This window comes from Ochotona princeps, chromosome 4 (assembly GCF_030435755.1).
Source record: "Ochotona princeps isolate mOchPri1 chromosome 4, mOchPri1.hap1, whole genome shotgun sequence".
Classification (NCBI taxonomy): domain Eukaryota; kingdom Metazoa; phylum Chordata; class Mammalia; order Lagomorpha; family Ochotonidae; genus Ochotona; species Ochotona princeps.
The window spans coordinates 4,524,282-4,549,644 of NC_080835.1; the positions used below are offsets into that span (position 1 = coordinate 4,524,282).

The 25,363-nt window shown below is 49.1% G+C and overlaps 1 protein-coding gene across 2 annotated transcripts in view; it reads right to left on the reverse strand.

Moving 5' to 3' along the window:
• Nucleotides 1–25,363, reverse strand: part of PACS1 (phosphofurin acidic cluster sorting protein 1) — a 140,522-nt gene that overhangs the window by 45,806 nt on the left and 69,353 nt on the right. The window lies entirely within an intron of this gene.

Below are 25,363 nucleotides of genomic sequence, written 5' to 3' on the forward strand. Positions count from 1 at the left end.
GAAATCAAAATACCATTTGACACCCACTAAGCTGGCAAAGCTCTGTGTGGTGACAGGCGGTGCCACAGGGCCTCGTGGGCACAGGCTGCACTACTGCTGCACAAAGCGTTCAGCATCGTCTTGCAGGGAGCGGAACCTGCTGGAGAACCACCACATCCCTCCTCCGCTAGGTGACGCCGCGTGCCTGTGGGACCCCCACAGGGGACCCCAGGGGAACTGCTGAGAACACCGCCTGCCCTCGGGAAGCTCTCCACCCTGGACATCTGTTAGTATAAGGCGAGTTAGACTCCACCGGCACACCAGGGTCAGGAGTGTGCCACAGGAAACTGCGGGAGAGTCACACAACCTGACACAAGTGAAACACGAGGGAACTGAACTTACATTCTCAACGCGAACTCAGCTCAAAGCAATGTGCAGCGAGAAGAAACAGGTTGCTGAGGTGTGTGGTGTTGGATCAAATTTAGGGCCAAGCAAAAGCTAATGGTTGGGCCTGGCACGATGGCTCAGTGGCCAAATCCTTGCCTTGCATGTGCTTGGATCCCAAATGGGTGCCAGTTCGTGTCTCGGATGCTCTGCTTCCCTTCCAGCTCCCTGCTTGTGACTTGGGAACACAGTAAAGAGTGGCCCAAAGCCTTGATACCCTGCACCCACATGGGGGGACTCAGAAGAACCTTCTGGCTCCTAGCTTCAGATGGACTTGGCTCCAGCCATTGTGGCCCCTTTGGGGTGTGAACCAATGGATCAAAGATCTTTCTCTCCTCCGTTCCTTCTCTTTGTAAATCTGCCTTTCCAATGAGAATGAATGAATCTTTAAAAGCAACCTGTCACCTATATAGGAACATCCACGGAGGTGCATGCACTTCTGAGGGCAATGCATAAATGCAAAGGGCCCGAGGGGTCTGGTGGGAGCGCAGTGTGAAGAATGTCCGCAGCACAGCACAGTACACACAGGAGCCGTATGAGCTGGGGGCACATGGGCGGACGGAGATTAGATGCAGCCGAAGGGACCTGCACCTGCTCATCACAGAAACACCACCGAAGAGTCCTCAGTGCTGGTATGACACTCTGCCAGGACCACCTTGCTGGGTGGACAAGGGATCAGAGGATGCGGAGGCGGAGACGGCAGGGGCGAGGAGGCTGTGGTCACCATCTTGGTGAGACAGGAGGAAGGTCTGCTCTGGAGAGGAACATATGAGCAGGATTCTGGAACATTCTGTTCAATTTCACAGAACTTGCTGGTAGCTTGAAAGTAGGACACAGAGAAAAAAAGGAAAACTCAAAGGCATTTCTGGGTTTTTGGCTTGAGCAACACGGCAGGCAGATGGCAGTACCGTGGAAAGGATCTATCTTATCTTCCTACCTGAAGGCACAGTTACAGAGAAAAGGTAAGGCAGGCAATCAGGTCTCCCACCTGTTGGCTCACTCTTCAAATGGCTACAACTGCCAAAGCCAGAAGCCAGGGATTTCCTCTGGGTCTCCCATGTGGATGCAGGGGCCCCAGGTCATTGGCAGGAAGCTAGATTGGAAGTGGAGCAGCCGGGACTTGAACCAGTGCCCATATGGGATGCCAGCACCATGGGTGGAGGCGTTACCTATTACGTCATGGTGCCAGCGCCAAGACATGACCCTGAAAGCTACAAGACTGGCTCAGCTTCCCCAGAACTCTAATGAAAAGGCCCACGACAGAGAAGCTGCTCTTGACAGGGCGCACAAGTCTGGCAGAGGGAAAAGAAGCAGCCAAGGACAGCAGAGCAGCTGGTGGAGGGGACTAGAAGGATGCGCACTTGCCGGAACAGGCAGCAGTGTTGCAGATGCAGCGGGGATAGCCGAGGACTACAGCATTCACCTGCTGCGTCCGGCAACGTGGACGACACTGGTGACCACTGCACAGGGAAGATGAAAGCTCGGTGGAAGGGCTTTCCTCCTGGGAAAGGAGAGGTGCCTGCTGAGGCACAAGATGACGGAGAGCAAGATTTCAAGCTGCAAACTGCATTGTGCTGCAGATGGTCTCCACACTGAGCAGCACGTGCATGCAGCAACTCCTGTCTGGCACTCGGCTGCTTACTGAGCAACCATGGCCTCATGATCTCCTCTAACTTCCTGTATGGTTTTCAGGGTTCAGCCGTTAGGAGAGAAAGGAAGTTTTTCCTCTACATTCCATATGCCAGTGTCTGGGTTCCAGTCCTGATTGTAACTCTGGATTCCACCTCCCTGTTAACACAGACCTGGGGAGAGAGTTGGGGGCAGCAGGAGTGGCTCCGGCTTGTGAGATCCTGCCACCCACATGGGGAAGTGAGACTAACTTCCCGGCTGTGGTCTCGGCCCAGCTCCAGCAGGCACCAGGGCAGCCAAATCAGTGGATGGCTGAGGGTCATCTCTCCCTGTCCTCCTGTGTCCATCTCTCTGCCTCTCAGATAGAGAAATAGAATTTTAACATATAGTTACAAGGCTTAAGGATTAGCACTGATGCCAGCCGAGACCTGTACACAGGGAGAACGATGCAGCAGAGCCGAGATGGGCTCAGTTCCGCTGGGGCTACCTCACTGCACTCCCGGGACCACTGAGGAGCTGAGTCAAGAACGAGAAACTGGGAGGACACAGAGTTTCAAGGGAGACTCTGACAGGCCTGAGAGCAGTGCAGCACTGCGAGAGCCTCGGCCCAGGATCTGTGCTCTTCCCCTAGTCATGGCTCCTGCCAGGCGTGGGCACCCAGGCTATGCCCCTCACACACACCTGTGGGAGCACGTGTGCAGGAATCATGGGGCCTCACTCTGCAGCCTTCCACGCCCACCTCACCTCCCCAACGCCTTGCCAGTCCCCTCGCACAAACATTCGCTGACAGGCTCTCACAGCCTTTACACAAACCAAACACGTAATTTGAATTCATGTTATCTTTCTCTGCAAAGACAGTTAACATTTTTAAAGCAGGTCATGCTGGGGGCTGAACCAACTTGCCATTTTACCTTGAAAGGACACCTTTTGAAGTCTTGTGTAACCTGCTGATTTTGTCTGTCCAGAGGTAACTTTTTTTTTTTCCTACAACTTCCTTGTCCATCCTACCTCAGGGCAAGACCCATATTCTGCTGCTCTCGGTGGGAGGCCACAGAACAAGCCTGAAGGGCCCACAGGGAGGACACAACACTGTCCCACCATGGTCCAGCTCGGAACCATGTGGCTTCGGGTTGCAGCTGTCCACTCAAAGCTTCCAGCTGGACAAGAACAACCCTGGGATGCAAAGGAGACATTTATGCCCAACACTAAGACCCAACCTGTCAAGTGCCAATTTAAACCTAAGACCTGAATATTCATTTAGCTTAGCATCAGGTAGCTTAGAGACAGGGGTTGGGCATTTGGCCCAGTGAGATGCTGTTCAGAACCATTCCCTGACCATCCCAGAGTGACATGCCTGGATTTGACACCTGCCTCCGTTCCTGACTCACACCCCTGAAAGTGGGGGCTGGCTCAAGTGACAGAATTCCTCCGCTCTTGAGAGAGACCTGAGTTGAGTTTCTGGCTCCATCTGTTGTGGACATTTGGGGTAGTGTGCCAGTGCTCACTCTGTGTCTGTCTGGGAAAGGACAGGGAGGGAAGGAGGGAGGGAGAGCGAGAGGAGGAGGTTGGCTGGCTAGAGGCAACATGAAAACAAACCAAGCATGGTCTCCAAGCTTGAGAAGGGTAGTTAGGTCAGACTACCCCCAACTTCTCCAAGGACAAGAATGAAATACAACCTATTTGTACCATTTTTAGTTCATTACTCCCTAGTGGCGAATTTGATAGATCATAAGTTTGCCACTCCCCTCCCAATTTCTCTCTCCCTCCAACTTTCCTGAGGGTTGCAAAATAAAATGGTCATCGGGGGGAGGGGTGGGGTGATTCCCAGTTCCAACGAAACTGTATCACATAATACAATGTAATCAATGAATAAAAAAATAAAATATAAAAAAAATAAATAAAATGGTCATTTTACTTTTCCCATCAGGATTATTTATATCCTAATATAAGGTCTTGGACTTCTTTCATCTCAAAGTTACCGTCTATAAAACTTCCAGGCTTCATACTTGGTGTTACATGGCAGGTTCAGAAGTGTTAGCAAATACATTTTTGAACCTGTGCGTCAAATGACCACAGGTGGTCTTACAGCAGAGAAACGTATGCAGAGGTCAGATGTCCCAACAGCCGCTGGCCCTCTGGTGTGTTCTTGCCTCACATCCTCAATCTTGGCCTTGGGGGCCACACAGCCTCCTCTGTGTCTCTCATCCTCCTGTGAGTCTCAAATCTCTCTCTCCATTCTTCCAAGGACTCAATGTAAGGTCTACCTTATGAAGATTTCATCTTCAAATACCCTAGTTTCATAGCAGATCACAACTCCAAATGCCAGAGCTTAGGACTGGAAAATACATATTTCAAGAATACAGAAAAATGGAATTAAAAGGTAAGCTTATTTTGGAACAACAGAAAGATTTGAAAGCCACAGCTGGTTTTATCCGTAACGTGCATCTCCCATGAGCTTTCTGCAGACCTGCTTTCTGGGGGCTCCCATGGCGCTGGTTAACACCGTCTGGTGGGGCAGTGTCTGCCCTTCAGGGCTCTTAGCCTGTCCTTCCTGGAATCCAGGAGAGGCTGTGCCTTACAGGAAGTCAACAGCACAACCCTTGGTGCCGTGACAGCTGGCTCCATTTATCCAATTTGCACATCAGAATAAATGTTCCTTCTTTGGGAAGGAACTGGGGCCAACTGAGTCTGTTTTATTTGGCTGGGCATTTATTCCCTGTCCCAGTGGAATTAGACGAACAGCATAATTTCATTAGTACTATTGTCCATAATAGTTACATTCCTACTTTATTCTGAGGTTGCTGTTGCTATTTTTTGTTCGTTTGCTTGAAAGGCATAAAGAGACATGGAGAGAGACAGAGATCTCCCACCTGCTGGATCATTCTCCAAATGCCGCCGCCAGAAGTGGGCTGGATGAAGTCAGGAGCTAAGAACTCCATCTGGGTCTCTCACATGGGTGCCAGGGATCCACGTACTGGAGCCATCAGCTGTCGCCTTCTAGATGAGCATCAGCAGGAAGCTGAAGTTGGGAACAGAGCTGGGACTCAGACCTGGGCACTCCAATACGGGAACCAGGCAACCCAATTTGTCCCAACTGCCATGCCAAACACTCCCCCCACTTAGGCTATAAACCATAGAGTAGTCATGGTTCCAACTGTCCAGGAAGAAACAGTTTTCTAATTAGGGCAAACGAAGATTTGCAACCTCCTCTGGACTAATTTCTTTTAAAGATTTATTTATTTTGATTGGAAAGGGAGATTTACAGAGTGAAAGATAGAGAAGGCTCTTCATCCACTGCTTCACTCCCCAAATGGCTGCACCTGCTGGAGCTGAGTTGATCTGAAGCCAGAAGTCAGGAGCCTCCTCTGGGTCTCCTGTGTGGATACACAGGCCCAAGGACTTGAACCATCCTCCATGGCTTTCCCAGGCCATTAGTAGGAAGCTGGGTGGGAAGTGGAGCAGCCAGAACTAGAACTGGTGCCAGTATGGGATGCCACTACTGCAAGGCGGAGGATGAATCTGTTGAGCCACTGGGCCAGCCCCCTCTCTTGACTAATTTTAACTGTAAGTTCCTTTTTCTCCATTTTAATGTTTTTCCTTCCTTCCTTCTCTCCCCCTATCACCTTCCTCCTTTTTTTTAAAAAAAGATGTAATTAATTTATTTGAAAGGCAGAATTAGAGACATCTTTTATCTGCTGGTTTACTCTCCAAATGGTTGAAACTGTAGAGGCTGGCCCAGGAAAAAGCCAGGAGGCAGGAGCTTCTTCCAGGTCTTCCACATGAGCGCAGGAGCCCAAGCACTTGGGCCATCTTTCGCTGCTCCTCCAGGCTATTAGCAGAGAAGTGGACCAGAAGTGGAGTAGCCAGGACTCAAACCAAACTGGTGTCCACATGGGACGTTGGCACTGCAGGCAGCAGCTTAACTCACCGTGCCACAACACCGGCCCTTGGTACCTTTTTTTAAGCTATTCTTTTTGCCAGATTATGCATATCACACACGTGAAGGTTACTCGAAAAGTTCGTAAAAGACACTTATTTTGATACAAAAACTTCTGAAATACATTTAGAGTCTTTTCCTAATAGACATTTGCAGGAGCCTGCTGAAGGTCCACCTCTGTATGTGTTCTCATAGTACTGGCTCCCCGTAGCATTCTTTATCCCTGAGGCTGGTCAAACGCAGACATCAACGGTGCCACACTCTTGTCTGACACCTATCCGTGTCAGCACTCCTCCAGATGCTTCACCTTCATGCTTGAACTCACTCTAAGGGGTGCTGTAAGAAATCTGCACCTTGGTGAGCAAAGCAAGTGAGGTGGAAAGGCCAATAACCCTGGGGGCCAGAGGATGAGCTCCTGAGTCCATGCCCTCAACTATTACGTGAGGGAGACCCCCTGGGGGTGACGCTGCTCTCTTACATGGGGGGGGTGAGGGGGGCTTACCAGTGAGGGTTACAAAAGGCTTTTCTATATATTTCCCTTTCCCCTTACAATGATCATGCATGAATTCTGTAACCACAGACATATTCTTTCAACGTATAAATCTGATATGCATAGCAATGGCAAACATGCACCACGCACTGCTCTATGCACTCATTCAATGCCTACAACCATTACAATCTGCATTAAAACTTCTACACATTTATTTGGAAGAAAGAGAGAGAATGAGAGTATCCACTGGTCCACAGTCCACAACAGCTGAGCCTGGGTCAGGCTGAGCTGGGAGCCGGCCACAGGGGCAGGAACTCATTCCCTTGAGCCACACCACTGTCTCTCAGGGTATGTGTTAGCAGAAAGGTAGAATCAGGAGTGGGAAGTGGGCACTGAAGCCAGGTCTACAACAGGAGGTGATGCATCTTTTTTTTTTTTTTTAAAGATTTATTTTATTTTTATTACAAAGTCAGATATACTGAGAGGAGGAGAGATAGAGAGGAAGTGGAGCTGCCGGGATTAGAACCAGCGGCCATATGGGATCAAGGCGAGGACCTTAGCCACTAGGCCACGCTGCCAAGCCCGAGGTGATGCATCTTAACTGGCACCTTTAAGCATAGTCTGTGTACCTACCTTCATAATCATTTAGACCCAGAGGACTGAGGTGTGGGGAAGTTCAGGCCACTGAGGTCAGCGAATGCCAGCTGGGATGTGCAAGTTTGTGTTCACGCGATTAGACTGCCTAAGGCACGCCCGTGTGTACAGCATCAGTGTCCAAGCCGACCTGAACCCTTGGCAAGAGCACGCTAATGCCAGGAACTGGTGCCTGTAGCTTGAGCCTGGCAAAACGATAATGAGAACAACTGCCTTGAACTCTGGGCCAATACACCTGCTATCTCTAGTCCCTCCACTCCCGATTCCCCACTGCCAGCTAGGGGGACCATACTCAGCGGCTTGCACTGCTTCTACTGCTATAAGCACTCAACCTCGAGCCCAGCTCAGTAGCCTAGTGGCTAAAGTCCTTGACTTGGATGCGCCAGAATCCCATATGGGTGCTGGTTTGTGTCCTGACTGCTCCATTTCCCTTTTAGCTTCTTGTTTGTGGCCTGGGAAGGCAACCGAGGATGGTCCAAAACCTTGGGACCCTGCACCAGCATGGGAGACCTGGAAGAAGCTCCTGTTTCCTGGCTTTGGATCAGCTCAGCTCTGGTCACTGAAGCTACTTGGGGAGTGAACTGGTGGATGGAAGATCTTTCTGTCTCTCCTTTCTGTAAATCTGACTTTCCAATAATCTCCCCCCACGCCCCCAAAAAAGCATTCAGCCTTAAGTTAGGGTCGTCCCTCACAAGTGTGAAGGACAAGCAGCTCTGGACAACTCCTGCTTGCTCCCTCAAGTCCTAGCACAGTGGTGTGCAAGAAGACAGGGAATGTGTCGTTTGTGTAATTAAATGATTCAATGCAAATATAGTAAGGGAAGGGGGAAAAAAAACTCTGCTCCACCTACCACGCTGTGCGTTAAAAACACTCAAGTGTTTTCATTCCGGGCAGACTGCTTAATTGGGCAATGGTGGCCCAGCTGAGAGGGCACTTAAATTACCCCTTCTGAACAGTGCCACCAATGCAGACTGTTCTCTCCTTTTGCAACCGGGTGAGCTGGGCACACTGCCAAATCTTCTTCTAATTAAGGTCTTGTGGTTAATTTCTTCATCTGTTAGCATAAAGAGATCGCACTTGCCCTGCTGCTATCTGTGGGACTGGAGCAGCGCCCCTGTCAGTCTCACAGGGACATACCCATCAGCAGGACACGGCCACCACGCTCCCCATCAGAGGAGCACCCTCTCCCAGCCCGGAGGCAAGGGGGCGGGGACACAGGCACCTGTCCACGCTGATGGAGGGGGAAGCTGGGACACGCTGACAGTGGTCGCTCCTACCAACCTTCCAGCAATTCTCTGGCTTGGCACTTCTACTCTAGGGATTCATTATACAGATAGATATACGGTGTTTATAACAATAGATGGGAAAGTTTTAACTACCCATCGACAGACCAGAATGCAGCTGTAAGAGCAAACGGAAAAGCTCTTTTTGTATGGCTGGGGAGAGATCTCTGAAACAAGCTGTTAGGTACAGGTGTGCAGCTGGACACAAGGTGGCCTTCAGAAGTCCTTGGGAAACAGAATGAAATGATAAGCTTATTATCTCAAAATCTTTGCATTTTTCATAACACACATTTTCCATGAACTTTCTGAAATCACCACACCTATAGCATACACACATTTTTATTTTAAGTAGCTGGAGGAGAGTGAGCATTCTTCTTGTCTGCTAGGCGATACATGCAGAAGGTAGCAGAGCAATACTGGGCCCCACAATGAAGCAGGGCTGAGCTGGGCAGAGGGCAGGGGCTGTGGCAAAGCCAGCTCCCACACCACGTGGTCCAGATCAGCAGGAAGGCAGGAATTTTTGGAAAGAAATGTTGAATAAAAAGGAGGAATTGCATGTAATGCTCAGCAGAAATGAGGAGTTAAATAATACTGGAGGACACACTGTGCTGCAGAGGATAACTCTATGGGGCCAGCTGGAGTTCAGCCTGCTCCACCTCCTATCCAGCTCCTTGGGCCCCTGCATCTGCATGCGAGGCCCCTGGCTTTGGACCTGCCCAGTTCAGGCCAGCGCAACCATTTGGGGAGTAAGCAAGCAGATGAAAGATGTCACACCCACACCTTTCCCTTCTGTAAGTCCTGCCTTTCAAATAAATACTTAAAAAAACAACAACAACAACAAAAAAGGAATTGGAACACCTGGAGATAAAAAGTAGAGACATACAAGAAATGATCCAGACATGAGGCATGGTAAAACATGAGATGATTCTAAGACAAAAACAAAAACAAAAAATAATAAATAAATAAACACAAAATAATAATAAAAAATAAACAAATAATGGGGAAAAACCCATGAGATGATTCTAAGCAACTGATGACACTTGAGGAAAAAAAAGAAGCCACGTAATCTTCGTCCTTTGAATGAAGAACACACATTCTTAGCACAAGAAGTAGTTAGCCTTGTAAGGCTACAGTCACAGTACTTTCATATTGAAGAATAAATATTATTTATTATTTTTCAATGTTTAGCAAGGAAACAAAAGAGTTAATGCCATCAGTGGAATTGGATATGGAAGTAATAGTTATAAAAGTATTCCCCCCCCAATTGAAAATATAGTTTCCAAATAGAAGGAGGAAGGAAAAAAGGGCATTACAGTAAATTCTCAATTTTCACATCAGAAAGTGAATCTATTTTCATACATCAGTGATAAAACAAACTGAGCCCTTTCCAGCTCAAGGGGTGATTCTGTAGTCTATTCCAAAGTGGGATGACCAACAGCAAAAACAACTGCCAAGAAACCCTAACCTGGGGCCAGCATCGTAGTATGCCATGTCCCGTGACCCTGGAACCCCATACAGGGCGCCAGTTTGAATTCTGGCTGCTCTACCTCCAGTCTACTACTCTGCTAAGGCACCTGGGAAAGCAGTGGAAGACGGCCCAGCTCCTTGGGCCCTGAATCCACATGGGAGACCCAGATGAAGCTTCAGGCTGAGGGGTCCTGGCTGGGTCTTGGCTCTGTTCTGGCTGTGTCCTGGCCCAACTGCTGAGGCCATTTGGGGAGTGAAGCCGCAGGTGGAAGATTTCTCTTCCCCTCCTTCTCTACGACTCTGCCTTTCAAATAAACAAACCTCTTTAAAAAAAATCTTAGCGCCCAGCGGCGTGGCCTAACGGCTACAGTCCTTGCCTTGAGGGCCCCAGGATCCCACATGGGCTCCGGTTCTAATCCCGGCAGCTCCACTTCCCATCCAGCTCCCTGCTTGTGGCCTGGGAAAGCAGTCTAGGACGGCCCAAAGCCTTGGGACCCTGCACCTGCGTGGGAGACCTGGAAGAGGTTCCTGGTCCCGGCATCAGATTGGCGCGTACCGGCCCGTTGCAGCTCATTTGGGGAGTGAAACATCGGATGGAGGATCTTCCTCTCTGTCTCTCCTCCTCTCTGTATATCCAGCTTTCCAATAATAATAATAATAATAAAATCTTTAAAAAAAATAAAAATAAAAAAATCTTCACCTATAGAGTAATCATAGTTAGCAATAGCAATGGTATTATTTTTTGCAATACTGTAATATCATGTAGGTTAAAGCAAATGAGTATTATCAGTGCCCCTTAAGAATTTTCAGTATAGGGCCCAGCGGCATGGCCTAGCCTTGAGCGCCCCGGGATCCCATATGGGCGCCGGTTCTCATCCCAGCAGCTCCACTTCCCATCCAGCTCCCTGCTTGTGGCCTGGGAAAGCAGTTGAGGACGGCCCAAACCCTTGGGACCCTGCACCCGCGTGGGAGACCTGGAAGAAGTTCCTGGCTCCTGGCTTTGGATTGGCACAGCACCGGCCATTGCGCTCACTTGGGGAGTGAATCATCGGATGGAAGATCTTCCTCTCTGTCTCTCCTCCTCTCTGTATATCTGACTTTGTAATAAAAATAATAAAAAAGAATTTTCAGTATAAAATGCCAATAAAATCCAAGTAAGTTAAGAACACTGTTAAGAATGCTGTAAGCCTTAACTGAAGTAGATAACCCTGATTTTTGAAAGAAGTATTCTTTGCTTCAGGACACCAAAAGGCTCAGAAGCAAGGACTGTCCTAGAGGCGCCAGGCAGCCCTGCCTGGGACATGGTTCCCAGGTGCCACTTTTCACTCAGAGGACAGTGCGGCAGAGTAGCCAAGATGTCCGTTGGGACGCCTGTGACTTGGGTCAGACTGCCCGGACTAGGGTTCCGAGCTTGGCTCCACTCCCATCACAGTGTCCCTCTAACTCACACCTGCCAGCAGCAGGTGATGGCTCTACCCCCCTCATCACAGGAGAGTCTGCAGGAGGTTCTGGCTCCCAGCCTTGGCTGGATCAAACTTCTCCCCCGCTCCCGCCCATGGTGAGGGCATCTGGGGGGGAGTGGATGGCAGTGTGCATTCTCTAACATGTACATTAGAAAATAACTTTATTTTTATTAGAAAGGTGGATATACAGAGAGGAGGAGGAAACAGAGGAAGATCCTCTGTCCGACGATTCACTCCCCAAGCAGCCGCAATGGCTGGAGCTGCGCCAATCCAAAGCCAGGAGCCAGGAGCCTCCTCTAGGTCTCCCATGTGGGTGCAGGGTCCCAAGGCTTTGGGCCGTCCTTGACTGCCTTCCCAGGCCACAAGCAGGGAGCTGGATGGGAAGTGGGGCAGCTGGGATTAGAACCGGCGCCCATATGGGATCCTGGCACATTCAAGGCGAGGACTTCAACTACTATGCTATCGTGCCGGGCCCCTTGAAAATAACTTTTTAAGTGGCACAGGAATCTTTTTCTTTTTAAGTGGCTCTGAAGGGACTTATTGTCAATGATGTGATTATTTGAACATGCCAACAAGTATTAAAGGCAACAGACTGAAAAACGTCAAATACAAAATGTTGAGTTCCCTATGCACATGTGAAGGTGGCCAAGGAATGAACTCCTCCTTGTGACAGTGAGACTGTGCCAGCTCCGGCCACGTGGTGACTGCTGTGACTCCTACCACCACATCCTCGACGCTTAATGTCCCAACATGTAGGAGTGGAAGAGGACTCTGTTCACCTTCTCCATCTCAGAGTCACTGTTGCCACATATTTCATCTATGAGTCTTCAGAAAACAAGCACTACTCTTTAAATCCATTTTTCTGCAAACTTTTTGAAGTATCTCCATGTTTTACAAGCCATGGATTACAATTTTTGCTTCAAAATGATGTCTTTTAAAAGATATTAGCCAGGTCCGGCGGCATGGCCTAGCAGCTAAACTCCTTGCCTTGAATGCGCTGGGATCCCATATGGGCACCGGTTCTAATCCCGACAGCTCCACTTCCCATCCAGCTCCCTGCTTGTGGCCTGGGAAAGCAGTCGAGGACGGCCCAAAGCCTTGGGACCCTGCACTAACGTGGGAGACCTGGAGCAAAGTTCCTGGCTCCTGGCTTCTGGCTTTGCAGCACCAGCTGTTGCAGTCACTTGGGGAGTGAACCATCAGATGAAAGATCTTCCTCTCTGTCTCCTCCTCCTCTGTGTATATCTGACTTTCCAATAACAATAAAACAAATCTTAAAAAAAAAGATATTAGCCAATTTGTCTACATATTACTAGTTCCAGGGCTTTCTGAAGACAGATCATTGCCTGGCGTCACTTCCCTTCATCCTCAACACTTTCTGTAGTGCACCTCTGCCGAAGAGGAATTCGTCCATTTTCTGCTGAACTCTAGTCTTCCTCTGGGGCCCCTGCAATCGCTGCTGGTACAGCTTGCTGGCAGGAGCTGTGTCTCGGGCCACCAGAATCTCTGATGAAGAAGAGCTGGTCACAGTCTCTTTCCCAACCTTGACCCCCTGCTTTTATGCAATATGTCATTTCAGACGTTCGAGCTGTCAATCCAGCAGTTTCACCACAATGCGTTTAAGCTGTGCTTTCTCCTTTGTTCTCGGGCTTCAAGCACATTTTTAATCTCCACAGTGATGTCTTCTGCCCGATGTGAGCCCGAGCTGCTCCTTCCTGCCCCTCTGCTGCTTCCAGCTCTCCTGCCCACTCCTCTCCCTCTGACCTCTGTTCCCTCCCTTCTTTCAGTGGGATGATTCCCGCTGATCCTTCTTCCGCTGCACGGTTCTTTTTTCCTCTTACTTCACTTTAAAACCGCCACAGAGCGGTTCATACAGATTTTATTTCAGTTAGGATTTCAACTCCCTAACTTCATTGCATGTCTGGCACACTTTCTGGCTCTGATCCTATTTTCCTGGAACTCTTAGATCCCACGTGCAGTAGCTGCCCAGAAGCCAGCAAGACTCCACACCGTATTCGCTGGACACTGGGGGTCAGTTTCTATGACTGCTTTCCTTTCCAGAGACCAGCTATGCCTTCTTTTCTCTTCACAGGCCTTTAACTCAAAAACACCAGACATGAGGTGTAAGAGGAAGATTTACTTATTTTTATTGAAAAGGCAGATTGACAGACAGGAGAGACAGAAAAATCATTAGTCTGATGGTTCATTTCCTAAGTGGCTGCAATGGTCAGAGCTGAAATAATTTGAAGCCAGGATCCAGGAACTTCTTCCAGGTCTCCCACGCGGGTGCAGGGTCCCAAGGCTTTGTGCCGTCCTTGACTGCTTTCCCAGGCCACAAGCAGGGAGCTGGATGGGAAGTGGGGCAGCTGGGATAAGGACTGGCACCCACACTGGATTCTTCTGTGTTCCTCCGAGGAAGCTGTTTTATCCTTGTAGGCAGTCAACCTGTCCAGGTTCAAGCCACAAATCTGTCTCCCCTATGTCTGCAGCTCAGTTCTTGCAGCTCCCACCGCTGTTAAAGCCTGACTTTCTGGGGACAGGGTGTGTGTGGTGTCTCCCTGTACCTGTGTAGCGTGGCAAACAACCAAGGACTGGGGCCAGGGACAGAGGCTTAAAGGCCCCCACACCTTGGCTTCTGTGTTTCAGTGTCTGCTCTTTCATTCTCCAGCTGCCCTGCCAGCCCCAGCTCTGTCTTTGGATGCTCCGAGCCAGCAAGGCTCCACCTGAGTGGAGCCCAGTGTGGGACATGTCCCACCCAAGGGCTGCGCACTTGGGCTTGCAGTTTGTGTGCTGGGCTCCTCGGGCCTCGCCAAGAAGGCTGGGCCGAGCTTTGACTTGGCGTCGATGCTGGGCCGCATTGCCCTGCTGCCAGCATTTCCCCAGGGACTCGCCAGCCGCTCTTCCATTCCCACCTTCTCTGGCCTATAGGGCTGCACTTTGGCACTGTCGTTTCATTCCACTGAACCCAGCACAGGGTATAAAGTGAAAGAAAAGGAGCGACTGAATCCTTTTCTAGTCTGGAAGTCAGCAGAACTCTACCAACTCTACCTTTAATGGGAAATGAGAAAAAGTAGTCTTGGTTTTGGGTTGGCTTACTCTGGGAGAGAGAAGAAAGATGAACATTTGTCACTGGACCAGACAGCTGCACTATATACTGCTGTACTGGCTCTGAAAACGGAGAAAAATGACATCATGTAATAAATAATAGCAAAATAGCAGCATTTGCTACTTCATGTCAAACTAGCATCCACACTTGCAGATGACCCGTTATGTGCAAAGCACTACCTGAGAGGAGGAGACCAGGAGGGAGGGAGGCACTGAACACGCAAGGGCAACTTTGTCCCCAAAGACTTCACAATATACTAAAAAGACACACACACATAAAACAAATATGCCAACATGAGAAAGAGCAGCACAGGAGGCAGAATGGAAACTCTGACGTCTGCTCGTGCGCTGACAGGCTCATTGGCTCAACTCAGTTTGAGATCACAAGATTAGTATTATGCCATGAGCTGCTTTTTAAGAACGTGTGGGCAGGCCAGTGGTATAGCACACTGGGTTAAGCTGCCGCCTGCGGCTCCAGCATCCCATGTCAGTGCCGGTCTGCTTCTGACTCAGCCCTGAGAAGGCAGTGAGGACCCAGGTGCCTGGCTTCTTCCTGGCTGCTGTGGCTGCCTCCTCCTGTGTGTGTCTCTGCCATGCAAATAAACAAACATCTCTTTAGCAACAACATGTGCATCTTTATAAAGTATTAATGGCATAACGATAAAAATTTTAAGATTTTGGAAATACATAATAAAGTGGAAAAATCCCCAACTATAAATCCCCGTAGCAGATCTCAAGGGGAAAATGATTATGTGTGTGTATGTGTGTGTAAGAGAACACATGTGTGTCTGTGTATAGGTACACATGTGTGGATGTGTGTGGGGGGAGTGTATGTGTCAGAACCTGGATGTGCATGCCTGTTTGAGTGTGGATCTGTGAGACAACCTGTGTATACGTAATAATAACTTGTGATGTACTAACTTATACTTCCATGACTCTCTAAACACAAGGATTATATTTTGCAATTTATATTAAATGAGCAAGTTTCCACATTGGAAGATATAAAGACTTGATTATGTTACAATCACAGTATTGAACTGACATAAATAAATATACAGCTTTTAAAACATGTTTAAAAAGTTTTTCTTAATATCTTATTTATTTCTACCCATCAGGCTTGGGCCAACTGAAACCTGAGCACAACCCCATCTGGGCTTCCTGCCTGGGCTGCAGCGACCCAGGCCCCACACTGCCACCTTCCGAGACGGGACGCGTGAGCAGGAAGCAGAGGCTGGTCCTCTGATGTGGGAGGTGGGGGTCCCACGCAGCAACTCAGTGCCTGCCCTGTTACGTGTGACTATTAACTCAATTCTTTTCTGACACATATTCGCCTTGTTTGTGGTCTTTCACTGCCACAAATGGGGCTGCGCAGTTTCACTATACAGGGTCTTCAAGCTGTCCGTGCTACTTCTCCCTTTTTATTATTTTATTGTATTGTATTGTTGTTGACAATGTTTACATAGTTAATTACGGTTAAAAAAAAAAGGTTCAGAGGGTATAGGGAAGTGGGTAATACTATTATGTCCATACTGTTTCCATCATGTATCCGAGGCAAAGGGGAATATTGAGGGAGAAGCCCCACCCGGTTTCCCGCCCACCCCAAGTCCCGGATGTGGGGCATGCTCTGAGATATTTGCTCAAGTGGTTTTAATAGTTCTCCAGTTATGAATCGCTGCCAGTTTCGCTCGATGAGGTCGTCCACTGATTGATATGAGTATGTGTTGGACAGAACCAGACTGGACTGCAACACCCATTGGTTCCAGTGCAACTCGGGACTGAAAACAGAACCAACACAGCAATTGCAACCACCAGCTGATCGGGGTGATGGACTGTGCCGGGCCCTGTGCTTGCTAGAACATACAAGAATCTGGTCTGGGAATACCTCAAAGTTTCTGTGGGGAATCTCCCCAATCGAACTGCTGGACTCAGAACTCTAACCAAGAAAAGAGAGAGGACAGAACAAGTCAATCATTCATCTCAGCTGTCTGTTGTTGGCAGCGAAATATGGGGCGAACAGAGACTTTATGATGGACCATATCAATCAGTGGACGACCTCATCGAGCTACTTCTCAAGGATTAAATGCTGGCCTCTGTGATGACTACTGTCCCTCTGGCTCTCAGATGGGCTATGCCAATCACGCTTCACAGCCACAGGGCAGCCTTGGCTATTTTTATGCGCTGTCTTCTACCTTAGGATTTACTGACATACTCAGCAATTTTAGTGTGCCTTGCTTCTTCTTGTGGACTTAAATTACTGTCCACAGGCAGTGTTTTCCTTTCAGTTAAAGGAACTTTGACCATTTCTTGAGAGGCAGACCTGCTGGCAACAGGCTCTCTCAGCCTTTGTTGTGACAATCTCGGCGACCTTGCTTCTGATGGGAATTCGCCATCATTCACGCCGTCACACCAGCAGGAACCACTTTGCGCTGGCTGCTAAGGGGAATCGCCTCAGCGGGGACTGCACAGTGATGATCCTATCTGGGGTTCTCTCTGGCCAGGACTTTGGTTTTTCCCACTTCCTCATCTCATCTCTTTCTGGGGCTCCCACTGCACACATGTTGGTTGCCTCATGTCACACAGCTCTCCAAAGCTCTGCTTATTGCTTTCTCAATTATTCACTCTTCATTCTTCCGAGTTCATGGATTCCTTCTTCTGCACCTCAGCTATGCTGCCTCCCCATGTTGGCCATTTGATGTCTCTACTCAGCTGCTTTTCTTTTCAAATTACAGGGTTTTTTCATTAAGCCTGACTTCCTAGGGGTTGTTCTTGTGTGCCCACACAGCTTAGCACTCAGACAATGAATGGCTGAGGGGTGAACTCACCCATCTCTGCCCATAAATTCAGGTAAGGGGCTAAGGGGCACAGAGCTCAGGATCTGTGCAAGGGGTCAGGCTGCACACAGCTCACGTAGTTGTGGGGTCAACCTCACTTCAGCTTTGGTAAGCCCTTTGGCATCTCCCTTGCACATTCTCACAGCTTCCTAGCCAACCAGGTGTATGCAGATGAGGGACCTCTCTAGTCTTGGGGCACACGTGCACAGGTTTCTAAGACAGCCAGGCTTGTGTGCACAGCTTCCCAAGTCCTCCTATGGTGTCAGTTGTGCAAGATCTATGTGACGCTTCTGGCTTATTTGTCAAGCTGCTGCTTCGACCCCCTTTGGACAACTCACTCGGCCTTCCCGGAGAGCGGGCATTCCTCACTCATTTGCCACACACTGTGCTGACATCGTTACTCTCACTGCCAAGTGCCAACTGGGCAAGGACTTTCTCTCTTCTGCTCCAGGCAAGTTCCTCCAGGGTGGCCTGCACCACCCTGACTGACCTATCACAGAACCAGTGGGAGTAACTCCAGGCCAGAACGTCGGACATGTACGTGGTGCACAGCAGTACTGCTGCCTAGAGTCCCGGCTGCTCCACTTCCAACTGAGCTCCCTGCTAATGTGCCTGGGAAAGGGGCAGAGGACAATCCTGTGACTTTGGCCCTTGCTGCCCAGGTGGAATGCTCAGAGGGAGCTCCAGCCTGGCCCAGCTGTGGTTGCTGTGGCTATCTAGGGAGTGTCTCCCAGATGGGAAGATGTCAGCCCGTCTCTGGGGATCCCCACTGCCTCACTGCCTTCAACGGCTCTACATTTCATACAACATTCTTCAATTTAATCGTGTTTCCATGACTTGCTGGAGCTCATGCTTGCTCATGCCATACGTTTCCCAGTTCTGATGCTTGCATGAGTTCTGCTTCCAGAGCCTTCAAACAGCTGCTTGACAATTCTATCTAGCCTCAATAATGTGGGGGCAACGATATGCTCAATGCCATTGCCCCACAACGGTCCTGGCTCTGCCCTCAGCTACATCTAAATCCTCTACATGCCGGCCGACCCCAGAGGGACAGTGACCACTGCACAGAGGCTGTCTTCCTAAGCCACTCCACCCTGCACTTCCAGCTCTTGAGAAAGCAAAAACAGAACTTTCTAGAGATGCCTGTCACAATCTTACTTGGTCCACTAACCAAGTCTTACCTAAGTACCAGCAGTTTTCACCTTGACCCTTAGACAAAAGGAAGCCACTGGGCTATGTTCCTGTTTCCTTTCTGGGCTGGCAGGTGAAGTCACCTAGGGCTAATGAATGCTGATTGCCCAAGCCCTGGGGTGGGCAGCCAGCCCTGATGGCTTGCATGCTTATCTGCACATATAACACACCACAGACCTTGTCCACTCCCTCAACATGACACAGTTGCTCTTTGTTACAGAAACCGCTCAGACCACGGAACCTCACCCTCCTGCAGCTGTAAATACGTGTCTGGCTTTCAAGGTCCAGCAGCCGGGCACTGCTGCCAAGGTCAGTGTTCTCATTGAGGCAGACCACTGAGAGCAAGTGATGGACAGCTGGTGGTCTGTACGAGGCCAACAAGAATCAATGCTCGAGAATTGCTGACTCTTGTACAGAGCTCTGTAACTTGTACCTCAAAAAATTAAAAGCATTTTTTTCACTGCTGTTACTAAGTTAACATTGTGTTAATGCTGTAGCAAAGCATTGATCCCACACAACCCACCCTAAATTAACTACAGCATCACTTAGGAAATGTTTCAAAATGCTTTTTTTTTTCTGGGGTTGGCATTGTGGTGTAGTGGGTAAAGCTATAGCCTGCGATACTGGCATCCTATATGGGCACTGGTTTGTGTCTAGGCTGTTCCACTTTTTAAGATTTATTTATTTTTTTATCAGAAAGTCAGATACACAGAGAGGAGGAGAAACAGAGAGGAATGCTCTTCTCTCTGATGATTCATTCCCCAGTGGTCCCAATGGCCAGAGCTAAGCTAATTTGAAGCCAGGAGCCAGGAGCTTCTTCCGGGCCTCCCATGCAGTTGCAGGGTCCTTCTCCACTACTTTCCCAGGCCACAAGCAGGGAGCTGGATGGTAACGGGGGCTGTCAGGTTAGAACTACTGCACATATGGGATTCTGGGAACGTGCAAGGCAAGGACTTTAGCCACCAGGCTACCGCGCCAGGCCCTGACATCAAGAAATTTTGAACAAGCCAGGTGAAATCTCCTCAGGTCGGCAGTCCATTACAAGTGGCCCTAACTGATAAGATAGGTTTGATTTCAAGGAGATTCAACTGCCAGGCTCCTCAACAACACCATTACCTAATACTGCCTGGGAGGCAGAGCTCTGTCAGTCTGGCACCACCTGACTGCAGTGGACGCTGCCCAGGAGAAGCAGCTTTGCCCTCCTTCCTACAAGGCCCCATATGCCCGGCCTGCACAGCCTGGCCTGCTGCTCAGGCCACATGGGCTGGAGTCAATGCAGGATCGCTTTGATTTCCTGTCAGGTTCTGATGTCATCAGGGCAAGATTCTGGGTTTTTCCAGGGAGGGTGACTAGTGTGCAAGGCAGTACAAGGTGGCACCCTGGGTGGCATTCACCAAGCTATCCTCACGGGAGGTGGAGGCCGCCCAAACTCCTCCTGCTTTCCTGATGAGCCCTACTCACATTTTGTCTACACTGACAGTTACAATTCAGAGAAAACATCAGGTTTTAATCTGTCAGCCATGATCTCTTTCCTCAATTTTTTCTTCTTATGAAATGATGATTCTTTTTCAAAAAGACATCTATTAATTTGAAAGGCTGGGAGACAGAGGTGGTGGGAGGGGAGAGGGAGAAGATGAGAAGGGAGAGAGGGATAGGAAAGGAGAAAGAAGAGAAATGGAGGGGGAGGAAGGGAAGGGGAGAGGAGGGCAGGGGAAGGGGAGAGGAGGGCAGGGGAAGGGGAGAGGAGGAAGCAGGAGGAGACAGACATCTTTCACCTGTTGGTTCAGTTCCAAAACGGCTCCAGGCACTGAGTCTGGACTAGCAGACCCCAGAGCCAGGCATTTGATCTAAGCCTCCCACAACGGTGGCAGGTGCCCAAAACTTGGACCATCTTCCCTGCTCTCCCAAACGCATTAGCAGAGAACTGGACTAGAGCAGACCAAGCATTCTGGTATGGGATGCTGGCCTGGCAAGCGGTGGCTTCACTCTCTGCACCACAACTCTGGTTCCCAATTTTTTCTTTGTTTAAAAAAAGACACGTTTATTCAATGTCATGATCAGACTATTACGTTCAGTAATCAACAGTAGCATAGATGCCCCCCGCCACCCCTCAAACAACTATTACAACCCTTTGTTGGAATGCTTTACATTTCCACAGGATAGAAACTAAAGTAACTTGTTATACAATTAGTTACAACTATAGCCTCCCAGGGTTTTGGCATGTACCCATGCAAATCGTCTAAAACATGTCTTCTCTGTGGCAGCTGGGCCCTGCCACCACTGTGCTCAGCTCCAGTTAACTGTGGCCGTCCTGCCCCTTCTCTGACTCTCCTCTCCTCAGCACTGCTTCCTGGTAGCCTTTAAACCTCCCAGCACGGCCGTGGCCATCGCTGCAGGAACCGCAATAGCCACCTTGACAATCTGGCAAAATCTTGGCTGCTGTCACCAGCCCAGGGGCCAGTGCACCTGTCTCCAGAGTCTCTTCCCTTCGTGGGTAACAATACGCAAAGGCTGACTGTCGAATCCATCAACAATCAATGCAGCTGCCACTGCCTCCAGAACGGGTTCCATCACTGGCACATCCACGGTAGCCATCCCCACGGCAGCTGGGCTGCCACCGGAGCCACCAAGCCCACAGACATCGTGGCTGCCCCTGAGATCGCCTCCAGAATGACAGTCAGGGTCACCAGAGGTCACCAAAGCCAAACCACTGACTCAGGCAGCGGTCAGCCGCCATCTCAGTCACACTGCTTTCCCTGTGCTGTTCACAGTCATCTTGGAGGCAAGGCTCCTTGGTGACGCCCACAGTCAGATGGGCACTGGTCTCCAAGAAGCTTCTCTCGAGACACCGCTCGCTGGCTCCAGCCCTTTTCCATCCACCTTGCGTATGGCCCGCATCCCTGGCTGCACCTGGTGGCACAGGTGACAATCCCAACGACCCTGAAGCATCCTCATGGCCACAGTCTGTGTGTGTGCCCTCCCGCGGTCACCTCAAGCCAGTCGGCTCTCAGGGGCTCTCAGACATGACAGTGGGGTTGGGAGGGAGAGAATCGGATGATGCTTCCTTGGCAGCATCTGCTGCACGCTTTCATAACACCCACTCCCTGTGATCTTTCCAGAGACTCCTATATGCATGGATTTCAAATTTCTTTTCATTGAAATAAACTTATCTTTAAATTCCATGAGTTTTCAGAAACACACTTGAATAGTCATAGTTGCTTGCCTATGCATAAAAGCATCTGGGAAACTACATAAAAAGCTACTGAGGTGCCTCCTGGTTGAGCAGGGCTGGGTCGGGGGACAGGGAACTGAGCAGGGGGCAAATAAGGTGAGGGCATGAGTCACGTTCTTTTTTGCATATTTTTAAGTCCTTTCTTAAAGATTTCTTCATTTACTGCAAAGGCAGAGTGACAGAGGAGCGAGAGACAGAGAGGTCTCCCACCTGCTGGTTCACTCCTGAAATGCCTGCAGCAGCAGGGGCCAGACCAGGACAAAGCCAAGGGCCGGACACTTCATCCAGGTCTCCCGGGGGGAATGCCAGGAGCCAAGTGCCCGGACCACTATCCTGTGCCTTCCAGGTGCATCCGTGGAAAGCTGAGCATTCCAGCAGGGAATGTGACTATCCTACGCTGTGGCTTAGCCCACCATGCCACATGCCTATGCCAAATTTTGACTTCTGAACCATGTAAATGCATTGCCTAACTGTAAGATTTTTTAAAGGAATATAAAGCTATTTATTGACTACTATTCACCAGTATTTACAATAAAGTAAACAATACACAGTTGGAAAACATTCTGATTACTACGAAGTTACTGTTTTCTTCCTGGTATCTGCCAAACCAATAACCACACAGCACAGACTGAGCCTCCATGTAAGAAATGAGAAGCGACAAACACAAAGTATGCAGGTCGATGATTTAGATCACAATAGCCTGATTACTCGTTTCAACAGCAGATCCTAAACTGGCAAATTTAGCATGTAAGACCCACCTTTCCAGTAAAAACAAATAAACCTTAAAAAAAAAAAAAAGAAAGAAAAAAGACCTCTAGGACCCGCCCTGGACTAAGTCCAAATCTACTTTTGAGCAGCATCCTTCGGGCTTTTTTTTTTTTTTAAAGACTTATTTATTTTTATTGGAAAGTCAGATATACAGAGAGGAAGAGAGAGAGGAAGATCTTTTGCCTGATGATTCACTCTCCAAGTGGCCGTAACAGTCGGAGCTGTGCCAATCTGAAGCCAGGAGCCAGGAGCTTCTTACAGATCTCCCACATGCTGGTGCAGGGTCCCAAGGCTTTGGACCATTTCTCAGCTGCTTTCCCAGGCCACAAGCAGGGAGCTGGATGGGAAGTGGGGCTGCTGGGATTAGAACCAGTGCTCATATGGGATCCCGGTGCATCCAAAGCAAGGACTTTAGCCATGAGGCTACCGCGCCAGGCCCATTGAGCTTCTTTTTTAAACATATAATTTGTTATTGCAAATTTTCTTAAAATTTATTTCCTTTTATTTGAAAGGCAGAAAGGAAGAAACAGAGGTCTTTCATCTACTACATCACCTGGCCTGCGACAGCCAGGACTGAGCCAGGTTGAAGTCAGCAACCAGGAACTCTATCCAGGTTTCCCACATGGGCAGCAGGGCCCCAAGTACTTCAGCCATCACCAGCTGTCTTCTCAGAAGGGGCGTCTTAACTACTGCGCCAATGCCACCCTATACCCCCTCATTCAGAGTCACAGAAGCACTAGCCGACAGAGTAGCTGAACTGCAAAGAGTTGCAGCTGCTATGGGGACCACGTTCCTAGGATCACCAGTACACGGAGACAAGCTAGTTATATCAAATGCGAGTAGGTTTTTCATCTGCGGTTTGGCAGCACTCAAAGTAACCACAGCCAGTATTTGGGGCTTAGCTCCGACTATCCCAAGCAAATCAAAACCGACAAGTAAAAGGCGCCAAAACGTCTTCAGGGTGTAAGCTCCAGTTTCACAACAGGATTGATTCTGATGTAGGACTCCTTTCCCATGCCTTAGGACCTCACGGGCAGCTTGTCTGACAATGCTGACAGCAGGAGCTGGCTTCCCCGGGCCAGTCCAGTCAATCTCACAGAGATGCCCCTGGGTGGGGCAAGCCAGCAGGTGCACAAACCTGGGGTCACTGCCGCCTTCAACACCGCACGTCCAGCATATCTTGCCTAACTCACCTTCACTCAGTCCTGCAAGATGCCTCTAGAGGGCTGCAGCAGCAGCAGGAGAACCACCCAGGCCATCACTACAAATGCAGAATCTTGGCCAATGCCGGATCTGCCAAATTAGAACCTGTATTTTAACATGGTTCAGAGGTGATTCCTTCATATGGAAGCTTGAGAAACAATACACAGAGGAATGCCCAAACTCAGTCCTGCACCCGAAGCTAGTGTCCTGAGTAAGAACCAACTGTGCTGCATTTCTAACACGGAAAACAGCAGTGGCTCCCTCAGGAGTTCAACGGACAGTCTGACACTAGCCACCAGTTCTGTCCCCTTGTTAGCCTCAACGACGATACTAGGGGTGTTTACTGAACAGCACAAAGCAAAAACAAGCAGGTAGCTGAGGTAGGAAGTCTCAGATCATCTTAGTTGGCGAGATAAGGGACTGAAAGTTTTACATTTGGATTAAAAATTGCAATAACAAAAGCTTAAGACAGTGCAATGGTTTGCTTGACAGAAAAACACATGAGAAGTTCTGGGAATAGATCCAAAAGTGCGTCATGAATTTAATAAAACGGAATTTCAAATTAGTTGAGAGAAAGTGAGTAATTCAATAGAGTGCTGCAGTCACTGCGTAGTCAGCTTGGAAAAAAAATGAATTTGAACCCGTACTTCATATCTTACATCAAAATAAATTCCAGATGGGTCAAAGATTTAAATATGCATTAAAAAAATAACCCATGTAAGTAATAAAAAAGAGAGAGAGGTATGCGCATGAGATTTGTCTACTTATTTAAAAAGCAAAGTATAAGGAACAGAGGTTGCTCTTCCACCCGCTGGTTCACACCGTAAGCGCCTACAGTAGCCAGGGCTGGGCCAGGTCAAAGCCGCAGCCTGCAACCCCACCATGTCTCCCACTGGGTAGCGGGGACCCAGGTACTCCAGTAAGGACTGTGGGCATCCCAAGTGACAGTTCAACCTGTGATGCCACGATACCCGATACCCGCCTTAAGGTAGGAATTTTTAAAAGCCTTGAAGTGAGGGCTGGCACAATGGCCTTTTAACATGTTAAGCCTCTGCCTGTGGTGCTGGCATCCCACATAGATGCTGGTTCCAGTCTCGGCTGCCCCTCTTCCAGTCAGGCTCCCTGCTGATGTGCCTCAGAAAGTGTCAAAAGATGGCCCAAGGGGCCAGCACAATGGCTTAACTGGCTAATCCTCTGCCTGTAATCCTCCCATATGGATGCTGAGTCATGTCCAAACTGCTCCACTTCCCAACCAGCTCCCTGTTTATGCCCTGGGAGAAAAAGCAGTGGAAGATGGTCCAAGGTCTTGGAACATTGCACCTGCATGGAAGACCCAAAAGAAGCTCCTGGATCCTGGCTCCAGATTGGTTCAACTCTGGTTGTCATGGACATTGGGGAATAATCCAGCAAACAGACGATCTCTCTGTCTCTCTCTCTCTCTGTGAAGCTGCTTTTCCAATAAAAATAAACAAATATTTAAAAAAAAAAAAAAAGGATTGTCCAAGTCCTTGGGCCTCTGAACCCATGTGGGAGACCCAGAGGAGGCTCCAGATTCCTGGCCTTGGATTGGCATAGCAACCATCATGGCCATCTGGGTAGTGAACCAATGGATGGAAGATCTTTCAGTCTCTCCTTCTCTGTAAATCTCCCAAATGGAACCCCAGGCTCCTGGCTTCAACCTGAACCA